Raw genomic sequence first — 26,149 nt, 5'->3', positions numbered from 1 at the left:
TGATTTCCATACATGCACACTCTCTGACGTCATCCATGATCAATAAACTATCTCCATTTCACTATATACAACCCTTAAATGCAATTGTAATGAGATGTAGCAATCATGCAATAGGAACTACTTTCCTAATACTCTATTTCTATGCGGTTCTCTATAAATTGATCATATCTTCTACACACTGTCGATTCAAGTTCTATGCACTTTCCCATATAGCAAATGCACAATGTAGTATGTGCTAGTAACTATGCATAAGTAGATAAGTAATATAATGTCCTCAATACAAAAATCATAGTTTGCTACTCTGTTAGTCTTTTACAAACTTATTACTATGTTGTCATCAATGATAAACACAATTATAAATACATCATAACAATGTTCTACAATGCTCCCCTATAGCATCAACATTCATGCTAACAGGAGCAAATGTATATATCTAATATAAAGTATATTGTATGGGGGAGAATTATCATATTATACATGTACAAATACTTAGAGATACATCTCTTACAAAACCAATTTTGAAAAATCTCAAAATAGAGTACTCTACCAAGTTGGAGACACAAGGTGGTGAATAAAAGGTGTTTTTGGACATTTATTTTGAATTCAATTTTGACTAATAAGTGTTTTTGTCACTAATCCCAAAGGGGGAGATTGTTGACATTATAGTCATGTTTGTTATTAGTGACATACACTTATTCAGATTGTAAGTATCTGTCGAGCATATTGTACAATTAATAGTGTTAACCAAGCATTTCAAACTCTTTTGAGCTCTATAGTTGCTACTGAGTCCAAGGGATAGTATTCAGTTAGTGCCAAGCAATTTCCACCAAGTTGTTGATCAATAGTGCAAACTGAGCTTCATAAGATCTACCAAGTTCCTAAGTGCAAACTAAGTTGTGCAGTACTTACCAATCTTGCAGTTATAGTGATGTGAATATAGTGTTAACCAAGCCACTCGGTGTTAATCAAGTTACTCAATTTATATCGAGCTCGTAGTGATAAAATTTATCAAGCTTTGTAGTCAAAATTAAGTGAATCAGTTTATATGTCAAGTTTCATAGTATTCACTAAGTCACCAATGCAGATCAAGTTCAAGACTACTTGGAAGTGATCAATATGGACTGAGCTTCTATGTTCACTAAGTGCATGATAATGCCGAACATTAATAGTGGATGTTGAGTATTAGAACTTCATTGAGCTAGTCTTTAGAACTCAAATTTTTGCAATTGGGCTGACTTTGTGTATTTTGTGTAAACTTGTATTGTAGTTGACTTTGTAATTTATAATTTGGATTTGTATATATGTAATGTATTGTATCATATCCAAAGAGATAATATGAAGTAATATAACAATCAAAGAAAAGTAGAAGAGAAAAATACAAGGCTACAATAGTATAAGGAGCAACAAAGTTTTATCTATCATAGAAAGGTAATCATTAAACTCAAGGAATATCATTTAGCAAACCAAGTTGTAAATCAAAGATCAGCTACTATTTCATCTTAATAGGTGGATCAGTTAAATCCTTTCACAAGTTAGACCTAATAGTCTTTTGTAAATCTCTTTACCAAGTGCATACTTCATTGTATGTTTGTAAATCCTTTTGCAAGGTGGACCTAGTAGTCCTTATTTCTCCTAACAAGGAAGATCATTAAAAGTGATCATTGTAAGCCTTAATAGGCCAAATTTATATTTTAGTACTAAAGCTTGTGGGTATCATCCCCACCCTAGTTTTACTTTCTATTTGGAAGGTTTCTAGGTTACCAAATTGTGTGTCAAAGTGTTATGAATGTTTTATTTCTTTTAGTTATTTCTACATACAATTAGATCAAAATACACATGGAGGATTAATTGATAATAAAGGATTAAAGTTTTATAAGTTATTGATTCACCCCTCCCCTCTTAGTAACTTAGCCTATCATATATATTTCCAACAGTTTCCTCATGAAGAGCTGAAAGACAATTGTGTGTGGCTCTTTTATCTCCTTTTGAATTCCATTTCATCATGGTGCTAGTAGTATAAGTAATTCCATTTACTATCCATATATGAATCTTTTTCTTCTCTCCCTTTTATTTTTTTTTACCTTTTTAGGGTTTCCAATGATGATTGCATAAGTAGAGATAAATTGTAGTTAGAAGCTAGATAGATGTACCACAAGATAATTCATGAAAAACATTCCATTTGGGGTTGTGAGTTATCCAAATATTTTTTCCTACTTTGTTTGTGTCTACAAGAAATTTGATTAGCCTTTATTTCTCTCAGGTTAAGAGCTTATTCTTTCATAAACTTTTGATCTAAAAAAGACATATTCATTACACATATTGCAAGTCTTAATGGAGTTGTACCTTGTAATTTAGAGGGTAGTGATAGAACACATATACTAAACCATTTTTTGATGACATCCTTTTGTTTCTCCAAACCTTGGGTATTAGAAGAGTTAGGTTGTAAGCCACAAGAGGAGAACAAACAATTAACCAACAATGTTAGACCTTCAATATGTAGCTTGATGTCAACCATGACATCTTTATGCTTCTTCAGTCCTTTAGCTAGATCTTCTCCTATTAAATCTTCAATGGTGACATTATTTTCTTCCAATTTTATCTCCTACCATTTCATTAATGGAATCAAAAAATTCTTGTGGGGAAACATTATCATACTCATCATCTTCATTATCTAGTTCAATGTTCTGAGTATTTATTTCTTTCTACAACTCTTCTTCAACATCCTTGATTTTGTATATGTGTTTCCAAATTTTTTGGCCTTCCATATCAACATTTTGTAATTTTCTTGTCAGAACTTTCAATGCTCTATGTTGGGTACAAATATTTGATGGTTCCTTTTTATTGCTTCACCCATTTCTTCAATAGTAAGCTTAAGCATTAATATATCCAATGATTTTAGTTACCAAGGAATACTACCACATATTCTTAATATTTTTGTACAGTTCATCTATCATATTTGCAATTTTAATAGGAGTGTTCCTTGAATTTTTCCTTCATATCAATTAAGGCATCTTCAATAATTTATTTTTCTCCATCATTCATTTGATCATACTTAACATATTGAAAAGTGGATAAACCTCCATGTGTTAGAAACAATAGTCCACCAAGATAATTGGGGGGGGGGGGGGCGGGGGGGGCGACGTTGGGATTGAATCAGTTATCCAACAATTAAAATATTTATCTTCTTTAACCAAACTTAACCATTCAACAAAAGTAAACAACAACCATAATAAGATGCACATAGACAATTACACTAGATATGTTGACTAGGGACCCCTTGATCAGAGGGAAAACCTCGATGGGAATGATGCCCACAAGATGATATACTAATATAAATATTCCTTGTTAGAGGATAGACCCTGTTAGGAGTCTATTACAATATTTAATACAATTTGTCCCTGTTAGGAGACTTTGAATCTCTATTAGGAGATTCCAACCCTGTTAGGAGTTGTGCCAACCTTGTTAGGAGTTGTAGTATAATGTATGCAAGAAGAGCCCACTGCCCAAACATGCAATTTCAACTACAAGAAGAGCTCACTACGCAAACAAGTAATTTATTGTTATCTTCTCCTTTCCTCTATTCTTTCCTCTATCCTATCAACTGGACCAATCACTGTTAGACCTTGTAGACTAGGTCACAAACCTTAGATCTAAATACCAAACCTTAGATCACTTAGCAAAACCTCAGTAATGAAGTTTTCTTTACTTCCGCACTACTCTAATCAACTTCAAATTTTGTACTCTCTGTTGCTCATCATCAATTCATAATTCATTCATTCAATCTCATCATGATAAAGTAAAATGTCCTTCCTTTATACCAAGCCCATAAAATAATTCCCTAAGTTGGCTATTAGATCTTCTTAATTAATTATTATAGGACCACACTAAGAACATGTTACACTTAGCGATAATATTAATATTCCACCTTGTAACTTGAATAAATTTCCATACATGTAATATTATTATGAGTGAGCTTAGTCACATCATCCTAAATATGTATTCTCTATGTCCTCAACCTTGATCCTCAATATATCAACTCTACTAAGAGATGTAAAAAATTTACCAAAACATGCCTTTGTAAACTCTATCTCAAAATAGACATCACCAAAACTTACATAACTTCTTCTAGACTTATCCTTTCTTCTTCTGATGTTAACTACATATACCAAATATTTAGAAGTATCTCCCATAATCTCAGGTGGTTATAATACTCAACTAGCCACCTGCACCAACTTGATCTTATCATTGTTCTTCTATCAGATACCATAAAAAAATATTATGTTGACATCAATGATAAACTACACCATGAATGTAGCGTATCATCATAGTACTACTCCCACATAGGAATATCATCAACTTTCATGCTTCCAAAAATCTTCCCAATCTTCCAACACCATGTTCTCTTAGTAAATCTACCATTTCATCAACTATTGTTGGCTTTTTATGTAATATAAATCAAAATTCATTGACATCATTAGAATTTATCTTCTCATTTTCTTTCTCTTTATCCTTAAGAATAAACTTTCTTCTTGTCTTGATCAGGTTTCTAGAAGATTCATAAATATAATTTCTCTTTTGATATGTCTTTGGTGTAGGTTTAATAATTTTTCAATTCCTTTCTTGGGTAATGACTTGGTTATAGAAATGACACATGTCCTTGACCTTGTGTTTTTAGGGCCAGAGGGTGTAGCCTATATTTTTCTCTTCATTAATTTATTTTCTAGTTCAAAAAATACAATTTATTTTCCTTTACCTTCTTTCTCCTTGAATTATTCTCCTTTTCCCTTAGTAAGCATTAAGGTTAACCCCTTCTCTTCTTCACCAATTTTTCCCTTGACCTTTCTAATCATTTTATGAGTTTTCTTTTCAATTCTAGGGACAGTGACATCCATCTTAATTTTACCTTTTTCTTCTTCGCATGTCCCAAAAGGTATAATTGTTCTATTATTTTAATAGCTCATCAATAGACTCAATGGATTGATCAATGTGATGGAACCTCAAAATTTAAATATTGACTTTAAATTTCACAATTTTGGAGCATGGCATTTGGCAATATTTCAATTTTGTGATTACAAAGTATAAGGAATTCTACTATTCTTATGCAAGAAGAAAGCAAAAGAATATGGCATCTTCATTTTGATGGAGCATGTAGTAAGGAGGGAAATGGTATTGGAGTAATTTTGATATCCCCTTCAAGTAAAACTTGTAGGTATGCATTCCTACTTAATCTTGAATGTACCAAAAATGTTTCTAAATATGAAGCTTTAATTTTAGGGATTGACATTGCAAAACATCATAAAATTAGGTTACCATTAGTATTTGTTGATTCTAAACTTACTGTATATCAAATAAGAAACTAAGCTGTGACTAAGTATTCTAGACTAAAAAAATATAGAAATTATCTATGAGATTTGATTGAATATTTTGATGCCTTTTCAATCACTTGGATGTATAAGAATGATAATTCTCTCACTGATTTGATGGCTAACATAGCTATGAAACAAATTGATACAACATTAGAAGATATAGTTTAGGTGGAAATAAAGAACAAGCCCTCTATAACAAACAATATTTATAATTGGAAGGCTTTTGAAGATGACAGGGACTTGTTTAAAATTTTAACATGTCAAGAGAATTATCAAGATGTTGAGATTGACTAGAATGGATTGTCACATTAGAAAGAGTCTTTAATGAACATGAAATGCTAAAAACACATACCCCTACCATAATAGAAGAACAAGTTGAGAAGATTAACTTGGGGAATGAATGTTCATTGAGAAAATTATTTATTGATAAAAGGTTACCTAAGAAAATTAGGTCAGATTTAATTTCTTTACTAAGGAAATATAGACATGTTTTGCATGGTCATAAAATGATCTTAAAGTATACAAAGAAGATCTCTTTCACCATGCAATCCTTCTAAAAGAAGATGCAAAAACAATTAGGCAAAACCAATGTCTGATAAATCTAATTTTAGTACCTAAAATAAAAGAACAATTAATTAAAATGAGGGACATTTGCATAATACAATTGATCATATACTCTACATGAATCTCTAACTTAGTTATAGTCAGAAAGAAGAATGATAATATAAGATTACGTGTTCACTTTAGGAACTTAAATATATCTGCATTAAAAGACATTTATGCATTCCCAAATATGGAAGCTCTATTTCAAAAGGTAAAATGAAATGAATTGCTATTGATGGTGGATGGTCTTTCTAGTTATAATCAAGAAAAAGTTGAAGAGACTAAATACAAAACATTTACTACTTTGTGAGGGATAGATGTGTATGCCAAGATGCCCTTTGGCCTAACTAATGTAAACCTTCTGGAGACCCATGGATGTTGTATTTGACAGTTTGATTGATCATATTTTGGCTATTTATCAAGATGATCTGACAAGTTACTCAAAGAAAGCATAAGACCATTATAATCACCTAGAGAAAATCTTCAAAAGAGCTCTTGAATACATAATATCTCTCAATCCAGTGAAATGCCAATTTGGGGTAACAAAGGGAAAATTATTGGGTCACATAGTCTTGAAGGAAGGAGTTAGAATAGATCCTAATAGAGTGAAGGATACTGACAATATAAGAATTCAAAATATAGTTAACAAAATTCAATAACTTTTTAGTCAGATTAACTTTGTTAGAAGATTTGTATCTTTTTTTTTAAAAATCATCAAAACTATGTAAAAATTGCTTTAAAAAAGAGCTAACCTAATATGGGCTGATGAGGATTTTCAAGCCTTTGCAAACATAAAATAGGCTATAAAAGAAGTACTTGTTCTTAAAGCACTAGATTTTAGTAAACTTTTTAGGTTTTTGCCTTTGCATCTTATCATATGTTTTTTGTTGTTATGCTTAAGAAGAATGAGGGGCATGAAAAGCCCAGCACTTTCTTTAGCAAGAACCTTAAAAACACTTAGTTGAATTATGATATAAATGAGAAAAAATCATATGCTTTGGTTGAGGTGGTGAAGTCCTTCCTCCCATTTTGGTAGGTACTAGTATTATAGCTTGTGTTCCCAATGTAGTGGTCAAGGATATATTTAGATAGACAAAAACTACATGGAGAAGATGTAGATGGATTAACCAAATCCAAGAATTCAACATTGACGTTCAAATAACCAAACTAGTTTGAGGTCAAGGATTGGAAAAACTCATCATAGAGGCTAATATTGAGGCATCATAAATTAATTAGATGGAAGAAGATCATATCATTGTGAGTATAAAGAATTACCTTGGGTATACAAATGTTGTCTACTATTTGAGAACCATGAAAAATCATGAAAAATGGAGTGAAAATAGAAAAAGGACAATTAAATTTTATGCAAAAAAATATGTTCTTATTAAAGGGGACTTGTATTGGAAAAACAAAGATGGCATACTGCATTTTTTCCTCAATACTCACCAAGAAGCCACCATTTTAAAACAATTATATGAAGGAGTTTGTGGACATTTCTCTTCCTGGACTATTGCAAAAAAAATTCTAAGAGAAGGGTATTACTAGCCTCATCTATTCAGAGACTATTATAAATATGTGAGAAAATGTGAAGCATGTCAAAGGTGCTAAGGCAAATTAAAGTATGATGGAGATTTTTTCCTTAGAACATTACAAGCATAGGAACCATTTTCGACGTGGAGAATAGATTTCATAGGTGAAATCACAAATAAGTCAAGTAGTGGACTCAATAGGATACTGGTTACAAAAGATTATTTTACCAAATGGGTTGATGTTATCCAAAGTATGCAATTGAGTAGTACCATTGTTATAGATTTTTTTTTGTTAATGAATAACATACTGAAAAGATTTGGTGTTCCTAAAAAACTTAGTGTTGGTAATGTTGGAAATATAAGAGGAGTAATTAAGAGGGGGGGTGAATCAATTACCACTAAAATAAATCCCAGATCCCTTGGATGCCAATTAAAAATTTAGACTGGTACAATTGATTATTACTAGTACTCGGTAAACACACAAAAAATTACTATAAATTGGTAAATGCAAAGTGTGAATTACTTTAGTAGATCTTAAGATGTTATTAGTAATTACTTGCAAGTATAAAAGAAATAACATGACCACATGAGACACTAGGATTTAAAGTGGAAACCCAATTTGGGAAAAACCACCAATGTAACTAGATACTATTTTTCACTCTTCTGAAGTGACCCTTGTTGGGAGCCAACCCTGTTAAAGGTTACAAAACACACTGTTAGGTGTGACCCTCTTAAAGGATTTAATCACCCTATTAGGAGTGGTCTTGCAAAAGGTCTTGAGACAATTTAATGGAATTTTCACCTTGTTAGAGGATTTACAAATGGCTATTAAACCAACTTTATTAAGAGATTTTAGTTCACTACTATTGAGATAATGGGTGTTGCACACATTGCATAATATTGTTGTTTTATTATTTTATTTTATTATGTAATGTTGTACCTAGATGGACGTGCAACATGTAAAGATTCCCATGGAATATTCTTGATGTGTTGTATTGTAACATTGTGATAATATTTCATGTAATTATTTAATATTGGGGAAAAGAATTAAATGCCCAATATTAAATGTGGGGTCAGTGGGTTAGGTAGCACATGGTTTATGTAATACCACTTGGTGGTTTTGTGGGACTTGCTACTATATAAGCAGCCACAAGGGTAGTTGTTGTAGAGAGAGAGAAAGAGTGACAAGGAGAAGACAAAAGGCAAGAGTCAAGCGAGACAAGGCTTGATAGGTTAGCCAAGGGAGCATTTGTGAAGGTTGAAAGCATGGCATGGGATGTGTGGATTCATGCTTGTTCACATAGTTTGCTCGATTGTGGCTATGGCCATGAAGGCTTCCATGGTTGTATGGCAATGGTATTTTTGCTGAATAATACATGATGATGGATGCTTTTGGAGGCTGGATTTTTTCCCTCAATGAGGGTTTTCCAGGGTATATCTTGTGTCACATTTTGTGGGTATGTTTTCTATTCTCTTGCATGTGGATTTTAATTTCATGTTTATTTCATATCTATTATGGGTTATGTGAAAATGGTTATATTCTTTATTGCCAAGTTTCCTTACAAGTGGTATCAGAGCTATGGTTTTATTATTGTAACCCTAGATTGAATCTATGGGAATGCATGAGAGGATAAAAGAAAGGGCAAGATATATGAATGATTTATTGTAGATCTGAGGGTTTTGGGTTTGCTGTTATGATGGGATGGTAAAATATTTGGGCATGTGAAATTGTTGGACAAATTTATTTTTTCTTCGGATGTTTCATTTAAATGAGGGTTTTGGGGGGGTAGCTTGCAAAAATGACCTCCTGGGTAAAAACAGACCTCACCATTGGATCCGGGTTGACATTTCCATAAATTTTGATATATAATATGCCCTAGTTTGGCCATGTTCAGAGGAAATGAAAGAGTTTTTTAGTTTCAACCCATGATGGCCGTCAAATTTAATCCCGTCGGAGTTTTCGTCATTGAAAGAAAATTTAAAATGAAAAATCGCACTGAAAATGGTAAAAAGACTATCTTTGTAAAATGGCCATAACTTTCTCTTAGAATATCGGATTTCAGAGTTCTTATAGGCGTTGGAAAGCTAATTTAGAGCGCTACAACATGGTGTAGGTTTGGTTCTATAATTTTGAAATTTTGTTAGGTTTTAAGAGCCCTAAAGTCAGATATTGTTTAGTTTGAGCACGGATTAGGGCATAACTTGGGCATACAGAGTCAGATTTTGGACTTCGAGTAGTCAATGGAAAGCTCTTGGAGAGCTCTACAAATTGGTTTAGATTTGGTGCAAGTTTGGTATGATTTATTTGTTGATATATTGATCTGAACAGTTTATTGATATATTTTGACTATGGTAACATTGTGAGTTTATGGCATTGGAAATTTAAGATTTGATGTCATTGTATACTCAGTTCATATTCAGATTGGTCTCATGATGATATGGTTATCAGTGTTTGGTTTGGATATGCATGATGACTTGTTGGGTCTACAAGTTGTGCAGTGTTGTAAGCGGTCTATACTTATAGGTTGCATTTATAGCTTGGTTATGGGTTGTCTTTGCCCATTGATCTTTCATTATTGATGCATATTCAGATTGGTGACTTGGATTTGGGTTGTCTATGCCCTAAGTCACATGATTTTATGATTTTATCTTCATGTAGAAGGGATGAGATGTTGTTACCAGGTACAATCATGGTAGAGGATTGTGGTTGACTATTTTATGCTGACAGGTTGGACATATTGAGAGCCAAATGCTCGGTTCATGGATGTGATCATGGTGTCATGGATTTTGGCATGCCATGATTGGTTATACAGGTACATCCTTGATGTTCATTAGCTTGGATTTTCTGATTTGGTTATGGTGGTATATCTTCTTGGTTGAGGACCATGGTTATTTGGTTTCTTTTTGAGGAGCTCATGATGTGCACTTTGAGTTCTTTGATAGTTTAATGCCTTGGTTGATTCTCATGGTTAGAGGATGGTATTTTTCATCATTATGTCATGGATAGCTTGGATACATGGTTTAGTGGGAGCTTGTGACAGTGATGAGGTGACAGTGCAGGATTAGTTCCTGGTTTGGTTTATATCTTCTTGGTTTGGAGAGGATGGATTTTATGATGCCATAGGTGACTTGGTACCACGGTTGAGTGGGAGTTTTTTTTGGCATTGATATATTTATTGAGTGTTTGCAGATGTTGGAGGTTTGTCTTAGATCCTGTTGCTGCAGAAGCATCTTTAACATTTGCATGGTGCACTTGTTATCTTCATGGTGTTTGAGGATGGTTAGATCTTGAGGACTCATGGAGTTCTTGGTTATCTTCATGGTGTATGGAGATGGTTCTTCCTGGTATGTAGAGATGGTTTTCTTCATGGTATGTGGAGATGGTTGCATCTTGAGGACTCACAGGGTTCTTGGCAAAGGTGTGGTTTATGCTTTTATTTGGCATGTTATCCTTAGTATAAGGATGGTTTCATTATTATGTCATGGTATACTCTTGATACGCATTTAGAGTTGTGACATGTTATGGTGTGTTCATATGGAGCATGTTATCTCTTTAGTTGAGATGGTAAGATCATGTTGTCATGTTTATGTTCCTGAGCCCATGGTTGGAACTTTGACATTGATCTTGGTTTAGTTTCTTGGTATTGAGTACACTGATCATAAGCTGGATACTTCATGATATTGCTATGTTTCATTTGGAGTTGGCATGGATTGATTGGTTATAGGTGCTCATGGATACTTAGAGACGGTGGTGATGCTGATTTCTCTTGGATTAGAGAAGTATTTGTTGGGACGGTTGATGATTTTAGCAGGAAGTCCGAGGGGTAGTCACCTGATATGGACTTGAGAGGAGATTGTTCTTAGATGAGTCTTGGTTGGAGACTTGGGTATCTTGATGAACATTCTCATTCCCCACTCTTGGTCTATTCGGCGGTTTGCTACTTGAGAGGTATAGCCCATTGTTTCTCTCAGTTGCATTATGTTTATGCTTGTCTTTCATGGATATGGATCTTGAGCTATGGTAAATGAGTTATTTCTGGAGGGTTCATTTGAGAGATGGTTTAGCATTGGTTATCTCCATGTGCATATGTTGTTATGTTGGTTGAGTTTGGGAGATGGTTTTATATTGGGCATATTCCTTGGATTAGGAATGGTTATTCCTTGGTTTAGGAATGGTTTTATTGAGTTTGATCTTCTTGTGAGAGGCTTACATCCATGATTATTTATATGGTATGCTTTGGGTGTTGTTGAGGCTTCTTGTTAGGGTTTAATGGAGGAGATCATACTTGCATAGTTTACATCTAGAGGTGTGTGTAGAAGGACATGATACAGGTTATGATTTGCATGGTTTCTCTGGTCTTGGTTATCTTCCTAGATGTTCAGTTTTGACTACATTGGATTTGAGATTGGTTAGATATTGTGATCACTGGTTTGTGCTCATGTATGTCATGTGAGAGATGACATGGTTCTTTCTTTCTCTTTCCTTTGTTGGTTGTGGAGAATTTGGGGAGACTATTGGAGACTTGTTATGAGAGTTGTTCTTGCAGGATATTAGTTTATGTATTGTGGATGTCCTTGATACTACATGGATTCACTTCTTTGAGATGTGTTGAGTGGATTGGTTATAGATTTGACATTATCCTTTGCAGTGGAGCTTCTTGGTATATATGTGGCAGGTATTGCTCTTGAGGCTTTTGATTGCAGGTTGCAGATTGGATATGTCGGTGATATAAGATTCACTTGTTATACCTTAGAGGTATGGATAGTTGGATGGGTTTGGCACTGTGCTGTGGGTGCTATTTCAGCTATGGATATTTTGACAACTACAGATACATGTGATTACCTTTGGATCAAATTTTTTGTGCTTGGAATTTCAATTGGTACAGGATTTGTGATCTTCTAATGCGACAGGTTGGGTGGCTTTCTCTTTGGATGGCTTCTATGTATGTCCAGTGACAGTGGCATAATAGAAGGTGAGATCATTCATATTCGAGATGCTGGATACTTTGATTTTGTTGTGGGTACCAGGATGGAGGACTTGGTGTATTTTGATCCACGATGGTGGATGTGTTGGGAGGGATTTTTCCCTTGTTCATTTATGTGGCTACAGATTGACCCTATGCAATGTATACAACAAGTGGGAGATTGTTGAGATAATGGGTGTTGCACACATTGCATAATATTGTTGTTTTATTATTTTATTTTATTATGTAATGTTGTACCTAGATGGACGTGCAACATGTAAAGATTCCCATGGAATATTCTTGATGTGTTGTATTGTAACATTGTGATAATATTTCATGTAATTATTTAATATTGGAGAAAAGAATTAAATGCCCAATATTAAATGTGGGGTCAGTGGGTTAGGTAGCACATGGTTTATGTAATACCACTTGGTGGTTTTGTGGGACTTGCTACTATATAAGCAGCCACAAGGGTAGTTGTTGTAGAGAGAGAGAAAGAGTGACAAGGAGAAGACAAAAGGCAAGAGTCAAGCGGGACAAGGCTTGACAGGTTAGCCAAGGGAGCATTTGTGAAGGTTGAAAGCATGGCATGAGATGTGTGGATTCATGCTTGTTCATATAGTTTGCTCGGTTGTGGCTATGGCCATGAAGGCTTCCATGGTTGTATGGCAATGGTATTTTTGCTGAATAATACATGATGATGGATGCTTTTGGAGGCTGGGTTTTTTCCCTCAATGAGGGTTTCCCAGGGTATATCTTGTGTCACATTTTGTGGGTATGTTTTCTATTCTCTTGCATGTGGATTTTAATTTCATGTTTATTTCATATCTATTATGGGTTATGTGGAAACGGTTATATTCTTTATTGCCTAGTTTCCTTACAACTACTACAATAGTTAGAAACTAACAATGAAATGACCTGATTGTGACGCAATTGAATTGCTGATTATCGATCTCTATTTTGGTTCATACTTGATCCTTCCTAATCAAATAACACTTTTCTACTCCACAAGGATAATTGCTTATCCTTCAGGTTCACTTCCTCTCTTCTTATCTCTTTCAACTCATTCAACTTGCATACATCACACACATTGAAATCACAACTTGACCTTTTACTTATACCTTTTAGATTGTCAAGTCAGCTCAAATACAAATTAGAATAACCAATATTCATCACCTTAGTTGGCTAGAATCAATAGGTAAAATAATTAAGCTTTACATGCCAAAACAAGAAAATCCTTTGGTAGCCAACCCAACTCAATAGAAACTGATTCCAAAGTGATTTCCTATGTTAACCAATAGATGCTTGGTTAACACTACAAAATTACAAAATTCCTTTGGTAACCAAGTGAACTTGGTTAACACTAACTCCATTCAACTTTCCCTTTTTTAGTTGAGTGAGCTCTATTAACACTCTTTTCTGCATAACTTCCTTTGACACTCAAGTGAGCTCAGTAAATACCACCTTTTGTATAGAGTAAACTCAAGAATGCTTGATAGACTAGGAAAACTATCTTCACTGACCAAGTGAGATCAAAATACACTGATTGTCAACTGATATGACATTTGTGTAACATCAAGGAAAATACACAATTAATCAATTATATCCAAAAATCTCCCTCTTTGGCATTGATGGCAACACAACATTTCACAGCACAATGAAATTTTGACAACAAGACTACCTTTGTTAGAAAGTTTCTCCCTCTTTGATTTTATATAGAAAACTTCTCCAATAGTGTTCTCGCTCTATGAAGGAATTGCTTATCTTCTCCCTCTATAAATTTTTAGAAAGATATGACTGTAAACTTCTCCCTCTTTGAGAACACACGCCAAAGACCATTCTAAATAGTATCAATGTACCTTGCGTATATATTCAACTACAATATGTCCTTGTCAATACTACATCAACTGATTGATTTTCAACTTGGTTCTTGTTGATGCATCACTAAACTTTATTTAGTGAGCTTTAGATAGGGGAATGACCCCTAGCTTACCTCTTAGATATAACAATGCATCCTTAGGTAATGGCTTTATGAATATATCTAGAATTTTTTCTTTTGTATGCACATATTCCAATTTGATTTCTTTATCTTGTACTAATTCTCTTACAAAGTGATATTTTATAGAAATGTGCTTTGTTTTGGAATGCATCATTGGATTCTTAGATATGATGATTGCATTGGTGTTATCACAATACATCACTATTGGCTCGTTGATTTCAACCTTCATTCCTTCCAACAACTATTTGAACCAAACAATGTTAGAGCAATTCATTGCTGCTACTACATATTTTGCTTCTACTATGGATTGAGATGTGCAGTTTTGCTTCATACTTGTCCAAGTTACCAACCTTTTACTAAGAAAGAATGCTCCACCACTAGTGCTTTTTCTATCATCAAGATTTCCTGCCCAATCAACATCAGTAATTACTTTGAAGTCAAGGTTGCCTCCAAGTTTGTACCATAAGCCATAGTCTTCAGTACCTCTTAGATATCTCAAGATCATTTTTATTTCCATCATGTAGTTTTCTCTAGGTTTAGCTAAGAATCTTGCCACTATCCCAAATACTAAGGCAATATCAAGCCTTGTATGTAATACATATTGTGATTTCCCAATCATTGATTTGTATAAGGTCTAATCTACTTCTTTGGAATCATCATCTTTGGTAAGCTTAAGTCCAATACACATGGGGGTTCCAACTAGTTTTGAATCCTCCATTCCAAATTTCTTGAGTATTTCTTTGATATACTTAGATTGAGTGATATAAATACCATTTCTATTCTATTGTATTTGCAATCCAACAAAGAATTTTATTTCACCAAACATGGACATCTCAAATTATTTATTCATTTGTTCTAAAAATTCTTTGCATAGTCATCATTTCCTGTGAATAGGGTATCATCCACAAATATTTCTGCCAACACAATCTTCTTATCTAGTCCTTCCTTGATGTATAGACTACTATTATCATTTGTCATTTGAAAACCAATCCGTATCAAATAGTTATGTAGTCTTTCATACTAGGCTTTAGGAGTTTGTTTTAGACCATAGAGGGCTTTGTGTAATTTGCAGACCATGTCCCTTTTTAATAGATCAACAAAACCTTTTGGTTGTTCAATGTAGACTTCCTCATCAAGAATTCCATTCAAAAATGAAGATTTAACATTCATCTGATATACTTTGAATCCTCTTTGAGCTGCATAAGCTAGTAAAATCTTAACACCTTCTAATCTTGCAATAGGGGCAAAAGTTTCACCATAATCAATACCTTCTTCTTGAGAACAACCTTTGCATACCAACCTTGCTTTGTTTTTTGACACTTTCCATCCTCATTCAGCTTATTTCTAAATACCCATTTTATACTAATTACATTTTTATCTTTGGGCCTAGGTACAAGAGTCCAAGTTTTATTCTTTTCTATTTTCTCTATTTCTTCATTCATAGCCTCAATGCAACTTTCATTTTCTAATGCATCACTGACAATTCTAGGTTCAAATTTAGCAAGTAAACATGTACCTTTTAGGTTGTTTCTTGGCATTGTTCCATTTGACTTGTCTCCAATGACCTAATTAGGTGCATGATGCCTTTTGACATATTTAGCTAATACAAGTTCATTGACTTTTGAATGTATTTCATTGTCTTCATTTTGAATCTCAACTTTTGGCTCTGGTCCTTCTATTTGTGGCTCAAGTTCTTCTATCTATAGCTTGAGTCCTTTAGACTCAGTATGCATTAACTCAGTAGCCTCTAAATGTGACTCAAGTCCCTCTAACTCGGTCCACACTTCCTACAATTCGGCAACTGATGAAGATTTGGATAGCTTAGGAGATGAAGTCACCTTTTTGTCAAATGTGTTTGGCAATGTATTAGGTTCATAGTAGACATTTCTTCTATAATCTTCTTGCTCCTTTTTTCTTTCTTCTTCAATATTTTTTGCAAATTCATCAATTCTCACATGTACACTTTCTATGATTTTTTCCAGTAGACAAATTCAAACATTTGTATGCTTTACTTCTATAGGAATATCCTAGAAATATACCTTCATCACCTTTTACATCAAATTTTCCTTTTCTAGATTGTTTCAAGATATAACATTTTCTGCCAAATACTTTCAAGTAACTTACATTGGGTTTGTAGCCATACCATAGTCCATAGGGAGTTTTCTTTGAGTCCTTCTTCAATTGAACTCAATTCAAAGTATGAACTATAGTGTTGATAGCTTCCTTCCAGTATTTCATAGCAACATTCTTCTCAATCATTAGTGTCCTTGCACAATCCATGATGGATTTATTTCTTCTTTTAGCTATTCAATTTTGCTCAGGAGTATCAAGGGCTAATACTTGATTTTTTATTTCTCTTTCAATACTAAAATTGTTGAATTCATTTGAGATGAATTCACCACAATATACCTTCATCACCTTTTACATCAAATTTTCCTTTTCTAGATTATTTCAAGATATAACATTTGTTGCCAAATAATTTCAAGCAACTTACATTGGTTTGGTAGCCATACCATAGTTCATAGGGAGTTTTCTTTAAGTCTTTCTTCAATTGAACTTGGTTCAAAGTATGAACTATAGTGCTGATAGCTTCCTTCCAATATTTCATAGCAACATTCTTCTCAATCATTAGTGTCCTTGCACAATCCATGATAGATTTATTTCTTCTTTTAGCTATTCAATTCTACTTAGGAGTATTAGGGGTTGATACTTGTCTTTTGATTCCTCTTTCAATACTAAATTTTTTGAATTCATTTGAGATGAATTCACCACCTCCATCTGATCTTAAGCATTTCAATCTTTTTCTACTCTAGCTAGATACCATTTGAATTTCTCAAAAGCTTCTAATTTTTCTTTCAAATACATAATATTCATCATTCTAGAATAATTATCAACAAAAAGAATGAAAAACTTTTCTCCACTATAGGTTTCTATTCCAATGGGTCCACACAAATTAGTATGCATAATCTCCAAGACATCTTTTGACTGATAGTTTTTACTTTTAAAACTAGTCTTTCCCATTTTACCAATTTGGCAATTTTTGCATAATCTAACATCAGGTTTCTTCAAATTTGGAAGACCTCTTACTCTTCTAAGTTTGCTAATCTTGAACATATTATAAAAATTTACATGACATAGCCTTCTATGCCATAACAATCTTTCTTCTACTTGAGCAATTAAACATGAACAATCACCAAGATCAAGATAAAATAAGTTACCTTTTATTTGCCTGCCTGATCTAATCAGATTTCCTTGGTTATCCAGTAGTCTTGCCTTGACATTCATGATTTCTACTTGAATCCAATGTTGTTCATCTATGCCACACATAGTAGATTATGTTTTAGTCCTTCAACCCAATAGGCATTATCACATACAAGTTCATTGGTTAATGAGATTTTTCCTTTTCCTTTTATGTAACAAGGTTAATTGTTTCCAAACCTTACACTACCTCCATCATAGTGTTCAAAATGTTCAAACTTAGTTTTGTCTTCATTCATATGATGAGAAAATCCAGTATCTATGATCCATGTCTCATTTTTGCTAACATGAAATACAAGTGTCATCTTATCTCCTTCATCATCAAATTCATCTTTTGCAACAATATATACTATTTCATCTTCATTGTTATCAAAATCTTTAGCCATAAAACAAATTTTCTTACCTTTGTCTTTGTAGGATTTATGACCTTTGAATTCCTTCTTGCCTTTGTACTTGTGGCTTTTCTTCTCTTCCTTGCCTTCTTTATTTGGACACCTAGTAGCAATACGACCAATTTCTTCACAAGAAAAACATATTAGAGGGAATTTACCTTTGTACTTTCCTTCACTCCTGGAATATTTCTTTGCAAGTAGAGCTTCAACAATTTCAAGATCATAGTCTAAAATTTCTTCAGTTTATTCCTCACTTTTTGATTGATTATCTTTTATTTTCTTGTCTTTTTCTTTGAGTGAGAGTTTAGCTTCAAATGCATATTCAATATTTTTGGAAGTAGGAACATAGTTGTCAAAGTTGTCTAGTTCAAAAGCTATCAATCTCCCTACTAGGGCATCCAAACCTATCTTTTTATTTGGATCACATCTCTTTTCTTGAATGGAAGATACTCTAATTGCATGGATGGGAACAAAAGTTCTGAGTATTTTACTTACAATAGTTTATTCTTTGATTTCTCCTCTAGATGCTTTGATTGTACTAACATTGGCCTTAATTATTTCCACATATTTTGTAACATTTTCATCTTCTCTCATCCTCATTTGATAAAATTTTCCTCCAAGGCTGTCTACTTTGGCTCTTCTTACATTTTCATCACCTCCATAGATTTCTTTTAGTTTGTTCCACATATCAAAAGCAATTATAGTCTTTGACCTCATCAAATTTAGCATAATTGAGAGCAGATGCAATGCCAATCATCATGATGTTATGGTTCTTTTTCTTAGCAATATCTTCAACTAATAATGTTCCAGTGGGAGTTTTATATTCTTCATCAAGATATCTACATCCCAAATCACTAATAGTAGCCAGATGAAGCCTCATAAGTCTTTGCCATGCTGCAAAGCTGTCCCTATTCAGCTTTGGAACCTCTCTCTTGTAAGACATCTTGATCTTTAGCTTAGGTCCTTGAAACCTTCTCTGCAAGCACCAAAAGCTCCAATACCAATTGTTGGAAATATAAGAGGAGCAACTGAGAGGGGGGGTGAAAAAATTACCACTAAAATAAATTCCATATCCCTTGGATGTCAATTAAAAATTTAGATTGGTAAAATTGATTACTACTAATACTCGGTAAACACATAAAAAATTACTGTAACTAGATAAATGAAGAGTGTGAATTACTTTAGTAAATCTTAAGATGTTATTAGTAATTACTTGCAAGCATGAAAGAAATAACATGAACACATCAGACACCAGGATTTAATGTGGAAACCCAATTTGGGAAAAACCACCAATGTAACTAGTTACTATTTTTCACTCTCCTGAAGTAAGCCCTATTAGGAGCCAACCTTGTTAAAAGTTACCAAACATATTGTTAGGTGTGACCCTATTAAAGGATTTAATCACCCTATTAGGAGTGGCCTTGCAAAAGGTCTTGAGACAATTTAATGCAATTGCCACCTTGTTAGAGGATTTACGAATGGTTATTAAACCAACTCTGTTAAGAGATTTTAGTTCACTGCCGCAATGGTTAGAAAGTAACAATGAAATGACCTAATTGTGATGCAACTAAATTATTGATTACAGATATCTATTCTAGTTCATACTTGATCCTTCCTAATCGAATAACACTTTTTTGCTCCACAAGGATACCTACTTATCCTTCAAGTTCACTTCCTCTCTTCTTATCTCTTTCAACTCATTCAACTTACATACATCACACACATTGAAATCACAACTTGACCTTTTACTTATACCTTTCAGATTTCAAGTTAGCTCAAATAAAAATTAGAATAACCAATATTCATCACATCAGTTGGCTAGAATCAATAGGTAAAATAATTAAGCTTTACATGCCAAAACAATAAAATCCTTTGGTAGCCAACCTAGCTCGGTAGAAGCTGATTCTGAAGTGATTTACTATGTTAACCAATAGATGTTTGGTTAACACTACAAATTTACAAAATTCCTTTGGTAACCAAGTGAACTTGGTTAACACTGGCTCTGTTCAACTTTCCCTTTGTTAGTCGAGTGAGCTTGGTTAACAATTTTTTATACATAACTTCCTTCGACACCTGAGTGAGCTTGGTAGATACTACCTTCTGCATAGAGTAAACTCAGGAACACTCAGTAGACTAGGAAAACTATCTTCACTGACCAAGTGAGCTTAGCATGCATTGACTGTGAACTGATATGACATTTGTGTAACATCAATGACAACACACAATTAATCAATTGTATCCTAGGTAATGGGATGTGTTTTAGATAAAAATAAGTCACAAACTTTTGTATAAAGTACAAGATAACAGTGTCATATTCATCCATTTATCATCCATAGGGAAATGGTCAAGTTGAGTCAACTAATAAAAGTATTCTTTAAATAATAAAAAGGATGTCAAGAAATAACAAGAGATTTTGGGATTCAAAATTACACTCAACTTTTAGGACAAATAGGATAACAAGGAAAAAGTCAACTGGATTCTCACTTTTAAAACTTGTCTATGGGCAAGAAGCAAGAATCCCTAAAAATTATCTACTACTAGTATATAGATTTATCAGAACTAAGAAACTTGGGGATATTGACTTTATGGATGAAAGAATCACTATTCTTGCATAGTTAGATGAGAGCAGGAGATCACAATTGCAACAAAACATCGAAATGTAAAAATGTGTGAAATACTTGTATTACAAGAAAGCCACAAAAATAAAGTTTAATGTGGGAGATTGGGAGTTAAATGGCAATGTTAAGGACCAAGACATAGGGAATCATGGTAAATTTTATCCTTTAAGGTTAGGGCCTTATATTATAGCTGACAAACTTGGAGAGCATTCCTTCCTTCTTAAAGAGATAAATGGACATGTATTAGAATTTTCTATTCATGGAAAATACCTTAAACCCTTTTTCTCTTAAACGATTATACATTTATTGTTTACTTAATAATACTAATGTTTTATGTTTTACATTTTTATTTTTGTTCCTTTTTGTCCCAAAGATAGGTGGATTCTCACCACATCCCACAAGAATATGCATCTCTAGAAAGAGCCATTGATGGAGCCTCAAAATTTAAATTCCACTTTTAATTTACATTAATGAACCATTAATTTAGATTCCAATTTTAACTATTCTTTTATAACATTCATTGCAATTTCCAGTTCATCAAGGATGATGAACCTCAAGGGGAAAGGTATGTTACATCCCAATTTTCGACCAAGCTTAGAATATAGATGTTGAGGTTCACATGAAGTCAATTGAGAGTTTCATTTGATATAATCCAGCAAAATGGTAAGTTAGTTGGTCGTTATGATTTTCAAGTGCAGATGACATGTTAGTTGATTGTTAATCACGAATTCAAGGAATTAGGATGAAAGGTTAACTATTATGATTATTTATGGTTATATAATTTATAATTTAATTACAAAGAAAATTCTCGCAGGAAGCATGCCAAAGAGGTGGAAGCATTGTCAAAAAAGAATTAGGCAGGGCGTCACCATCACTGGGCAGATAGGTAGAGAACCTAACAATTTGAAACTTGACACATCTGTGGAACCGCATGAGTTATTTAAATAATTAATTTTAAAAAAAATTAAGTTATAATATAAAACATCCCTCAAAGGATTTTAATTTATCTTTCATCATTATTATTTTGATATTAATTTATATTCGTAATTTAACAACCTTAAAATTTAATAATTTAAATAAGTGATTATAATAATATTCAAAAACTATAAAATGATTAGGATTATAATGTTCAAATTTTAACAACATTTGAATTACTATTTCTGAGTTATAATCTTTCAACCCTCTTTCCATTCTTTTATGTCTTCCTCATTTTTAATCAATTAAGTAATTGGAAAATAGAATCCATTATAATCTTTTTAACTTTATGTTCTTACTTTGCAACAAATTAATGAATTGGAATTCATATGGTTTCTTGTAACTGATGGAAGCCAAATTAAACTCTTTGTTATTGTGAAATGTCATTAAATTTCCAAAGTGAACCAAAATTAGGCATAAGTTCAAACACAAATAAAATCAAACACAAGTTGTGATATCAAACAGATGGTGCACTCTTGGCATGTAACAGTCTTCACTCAGCGTGGGAGATGTAGAAGGGTCATAGTTAGAAACAAGAGCCTTGGCAAAATAGATGAAAGGCAACTGCATTTGAATATGGTGGAGAGTTTTTATCGGAGAATGTGCATGAGTGTGTGGAATTAAGAAAAGGAAGCTACAGGGTTTGAGAAAGTTGTGTGAGGACCAGAAGTGGCGTTACTACTGAAGGAGACATATTTTTGGGATTTCAATGATACATTGGCTAAATGAACATAGGCACCATGGATTCCTAATCTCCATATTTCATCAATGATTCAAACTAGCCCATAAATTCAAGCTGTGACAATCTCCAGGTTCTATAGATTTCCAATTAAGAACTACAAATCTAGCTAGGCTCAGGTCATGACTTGCCGTAATAGGATATAGAACAGTCATGAAATGGTAATCTTTCTCTTGCACAATTTTAATATGCTTTAATATGTTGACTATATGCATCATCAATACTATAATTTCTATACCGATAGTAAGCATTCTCTTATCATTTGTTAAAACACTTGTAAGCATTCTTTTAACATTTGTTATAACCATTTGTAAGCATTTTCCTTGTCATTGCTATGCCAACTATATGTATGAACCTTACTATTTTCCATGCCAATTGTACCATTTGTTATGCTTCTCTATCTAATGGAATCTGACTGAAGTTGGAATCAAATTATATTTAAATCCTAAGGTGTGAATGTGCTATGTTAAGTTCTAAAATCATCTTTTTCCTTTCAGATTGGAATTGGTTTGATAAGAGGAGATTCTTGTTCAAATTTTCTGTTCAATATCTCTTTGATAATCTTTTGTTATTTTTAACTTAGAGTATAGACCTTGAATAAGCCACAATAACCTTGAATATATAATTCAAAACATTCTTTTCTTTCATAATGAGATGATAAATGAATCCACACCAAGGAATTCATCAACAATATGCCATAATAGGTGGAGAGGTGAATATGAATCGCAAGCACCTAGGAATCATTGACAAGGAAGCTTGAAATGGTGAGGAGGTGTAGAGGGTCTACAAGAACAGGGAAGAGAATTCAATGATAATTAAATTAAGTAATTAAGCATTCATATTTTGAAATTTTAATAATATAAAATATGAGAGGGTGGTTGTATGTAATCTTCTTGAATAAATGAAGGTGCCATCTATTCTGAGAATTCTGAATACTTGGGACTCACTCGTCTGTGAAGCCAAGAAGATGGATGATGAGGCATGATAAAGTAATCATCAATAACATGAAATAGTACCAAATTATGATAGAATAAAATTTAATATTCTTAATTAGAATTAATTAATAACTCATGTACATTCCTATTACTATGATCTCCTACTACCAAGTCGTATGGCATGTTGTATACCATGATGCCTGGTGGATGGAATGATGTTCCCAGTCAATTCTGGGTAGGGAGGGCCTTTCTCGTTAGAGATCATGTGGGGATATATTGTGGTCCAAGGTTGGGTGGTTAGGCCCTTGACAATGTTTCACTTATGTGTCAGACAAAGATAAGCCATGCATTCAATTGTTTATCAGAAACAGGTAATATTTTTTTTTTTTATGAGAAGGTAAGATTAAATTGAAGTATCTCATTGTTATCATCATTTTACTTTTATCTAAATGAATATTGAATATAGGTCTTTATCTAATCTTGAGAAATTTTCACAGATAAGCAATCAAAAGGAAAAGAAATCCAAAGCCTTAATTGATTGTGTGACAGCTATAACCTTAACTGATACAGTGGTATTGGAAGCCCTAACTAAATCCATGGTATTGAAAGCCCTAGTTGAATTTGTGGTCGCAGAAGCCCTAAATTGAATCTGTGGTCATGGAAGCCTTAAGTGGTAAAGCGGTGTCAGGAAGCCCTAAATAAATCGATGGTAATTGATGCCCTAATTTGTAATATGATATATGATGCCCTAATTTAAGTTATAGTGGTATTTAGTTGTATTCATCAAATGATTTTTGAGATTGGAGTTGATTTGATAATTTGTTGTAGTGTATTTGTGGACTAACCCAAGTGGTTGCAGAAGCATACTTAGATGATTTTCAGACTCAATTTTTTAAGGTACGTGATTTCAATTTCTGAAGTAATTTCATTAAAAGGTATTACAAGTATTTAGTTAAGTTTTTTTTGAGTTTAACTGAGTTTAACGATAAATCTTCTTCACATGATCATGAATGATGTAATTTCCTTCTTATGAAATCGATGTTATAACTATAATCTATGCTTAGATTAGATGTTAATTTAGACTTGGAAAATTTGGATGTTACATATGGTATCAGAGCACTGGGTTCAACACTAAAACCTTGGGTCCAACACTATTTCTAAGAAACTGAAAACCTAAATATTGAAAAAGATTTATTTTTGCATATTTGGATAATGCAATCAAAATTGGGAAAACACATTGGAAAATCATTCAGAATAGCTAGGAAGGCTGAAACAATATAAAGTGAACAAATGTATAAACAATTAAGAAAGATAAAAAGGATTGGCAAGCTAAGTGGTGGAGATCAGGTTTGATGACCCAAATTTTGAAATCCTTGGCCAGGGTGGAATTAGGCAGATTTTTCGAAACAATTGATCTTGTTGATTGTCCAGATGCTTCAGCTATTTTTTTGAATAACTGTTCAGGAGTTCAACCCACCTGATTACTTAGTGGTAGGACCAGAATGTTATATATGCCTTATCCCTGGTGGGAGGGCCATTCTTTGTGAAGAATGAGAAGATTTACAAGGGTCCTAATGCCTAGACTTGTGCAATCCAAACACAGTTTATAATCTTGATAAAATGTTATCTAAATCCATCATAAGCGGGTTTGTCGACCCAAATTAATGAAAGAAATAAACTGTTACCAATTTGAACCTAAACTAAATGAAAACAAAATTATGAACCATGATTCTTTTTGAAGTTGGTTAAATGAAAAAATCATTATGTGCTCCAGTAAGGAGTTGGAACTATCAGTGATTGTTTACAGATGTAAACTTTTGACAAAATGGGCATAGAAGCCTGAATCATAGAAATGGAAAAGATGAATTTCCAAGTATTTACAAATGAATGATGAATTTTATGAATTATTTTAGATGCTTATGGTCTTGATTTGATGATCTTCCATAGTATATCATGTTTTTGCCCTTTGACACATTGTAATACATGTATAATACATATGCAAAGTTTATTTTACATATTGAGCTGTTGTATATTATTTTGGAGATATCTTATCATGAAATGATTAATCTAATGAAATATTGGGCTTGAAGGCTAAGGACACAATGGAAAAACATGAATTCACTAACTTGTTACAGGTAAGTTTGCAAGGAAGATCTATCCATTAATGAGGGCCATATGCTAGATGGTACGTATGAGTGATTTAGATTATGATTAGGAACTTGTTGGTTGAAGAATTTCAATTTTTGAATACTTATCTTAATTTCAGTAATTGAATCCTAAAATTTTTTTAAAATGAAGATATCAAAATGAAATTGAGCTAATGATATGGTGAGTGCCTACATGAGTATGACAGGAACATGAAATAGAATCTACTCAAAAGATGCTAAGAAAATCACAAGGTAAAGAGAACTTGGGTGAGTGTGTGATAAATTTTACATAACCATGCAAGTATCTTTTGGAAACTTTAAAGTAAAATGGATTTTGAGTTTCGATTATGATTTTCATTCTGACCTAATTAAGAAAAGAAATGATATCAAAATGTTATATATATATATATATATCTTATATGTGGAATATTCTTTTAATGTCTAATTTGATGAGGTCATTGAGGATGATGAAGCACAAAGGGAATGGTATGTTACATTCAAATTTTAAATATTCCTTTATAATGTTTGTTGCAATTTCTAGTTCATTGAGGATGATGAACCTCAAGGGGAAAGGTATGTTACATCCCAATTTTTGACCTAGCTTGGAATAAAGACGTTGAGGTT

Source organism: Cupressus sempervirens, chromosome 11 (genome assembly GCF_028749045.1).
Source record: "Cupressus sempervirens isolate cs-2001-9-10 chromosome 11, ASM2874904v1, whole genome shotgun sequence".
NCBI classification, from domain to species: Eukaryota; Viridiplantae; Streptophyta; class Pinopsida; order Cupressales; family Cupressaceae; genus Cupressus; species Cupressus sempervirens.
Note: the sequence above shows the minus strand (reverse complement) of the source record.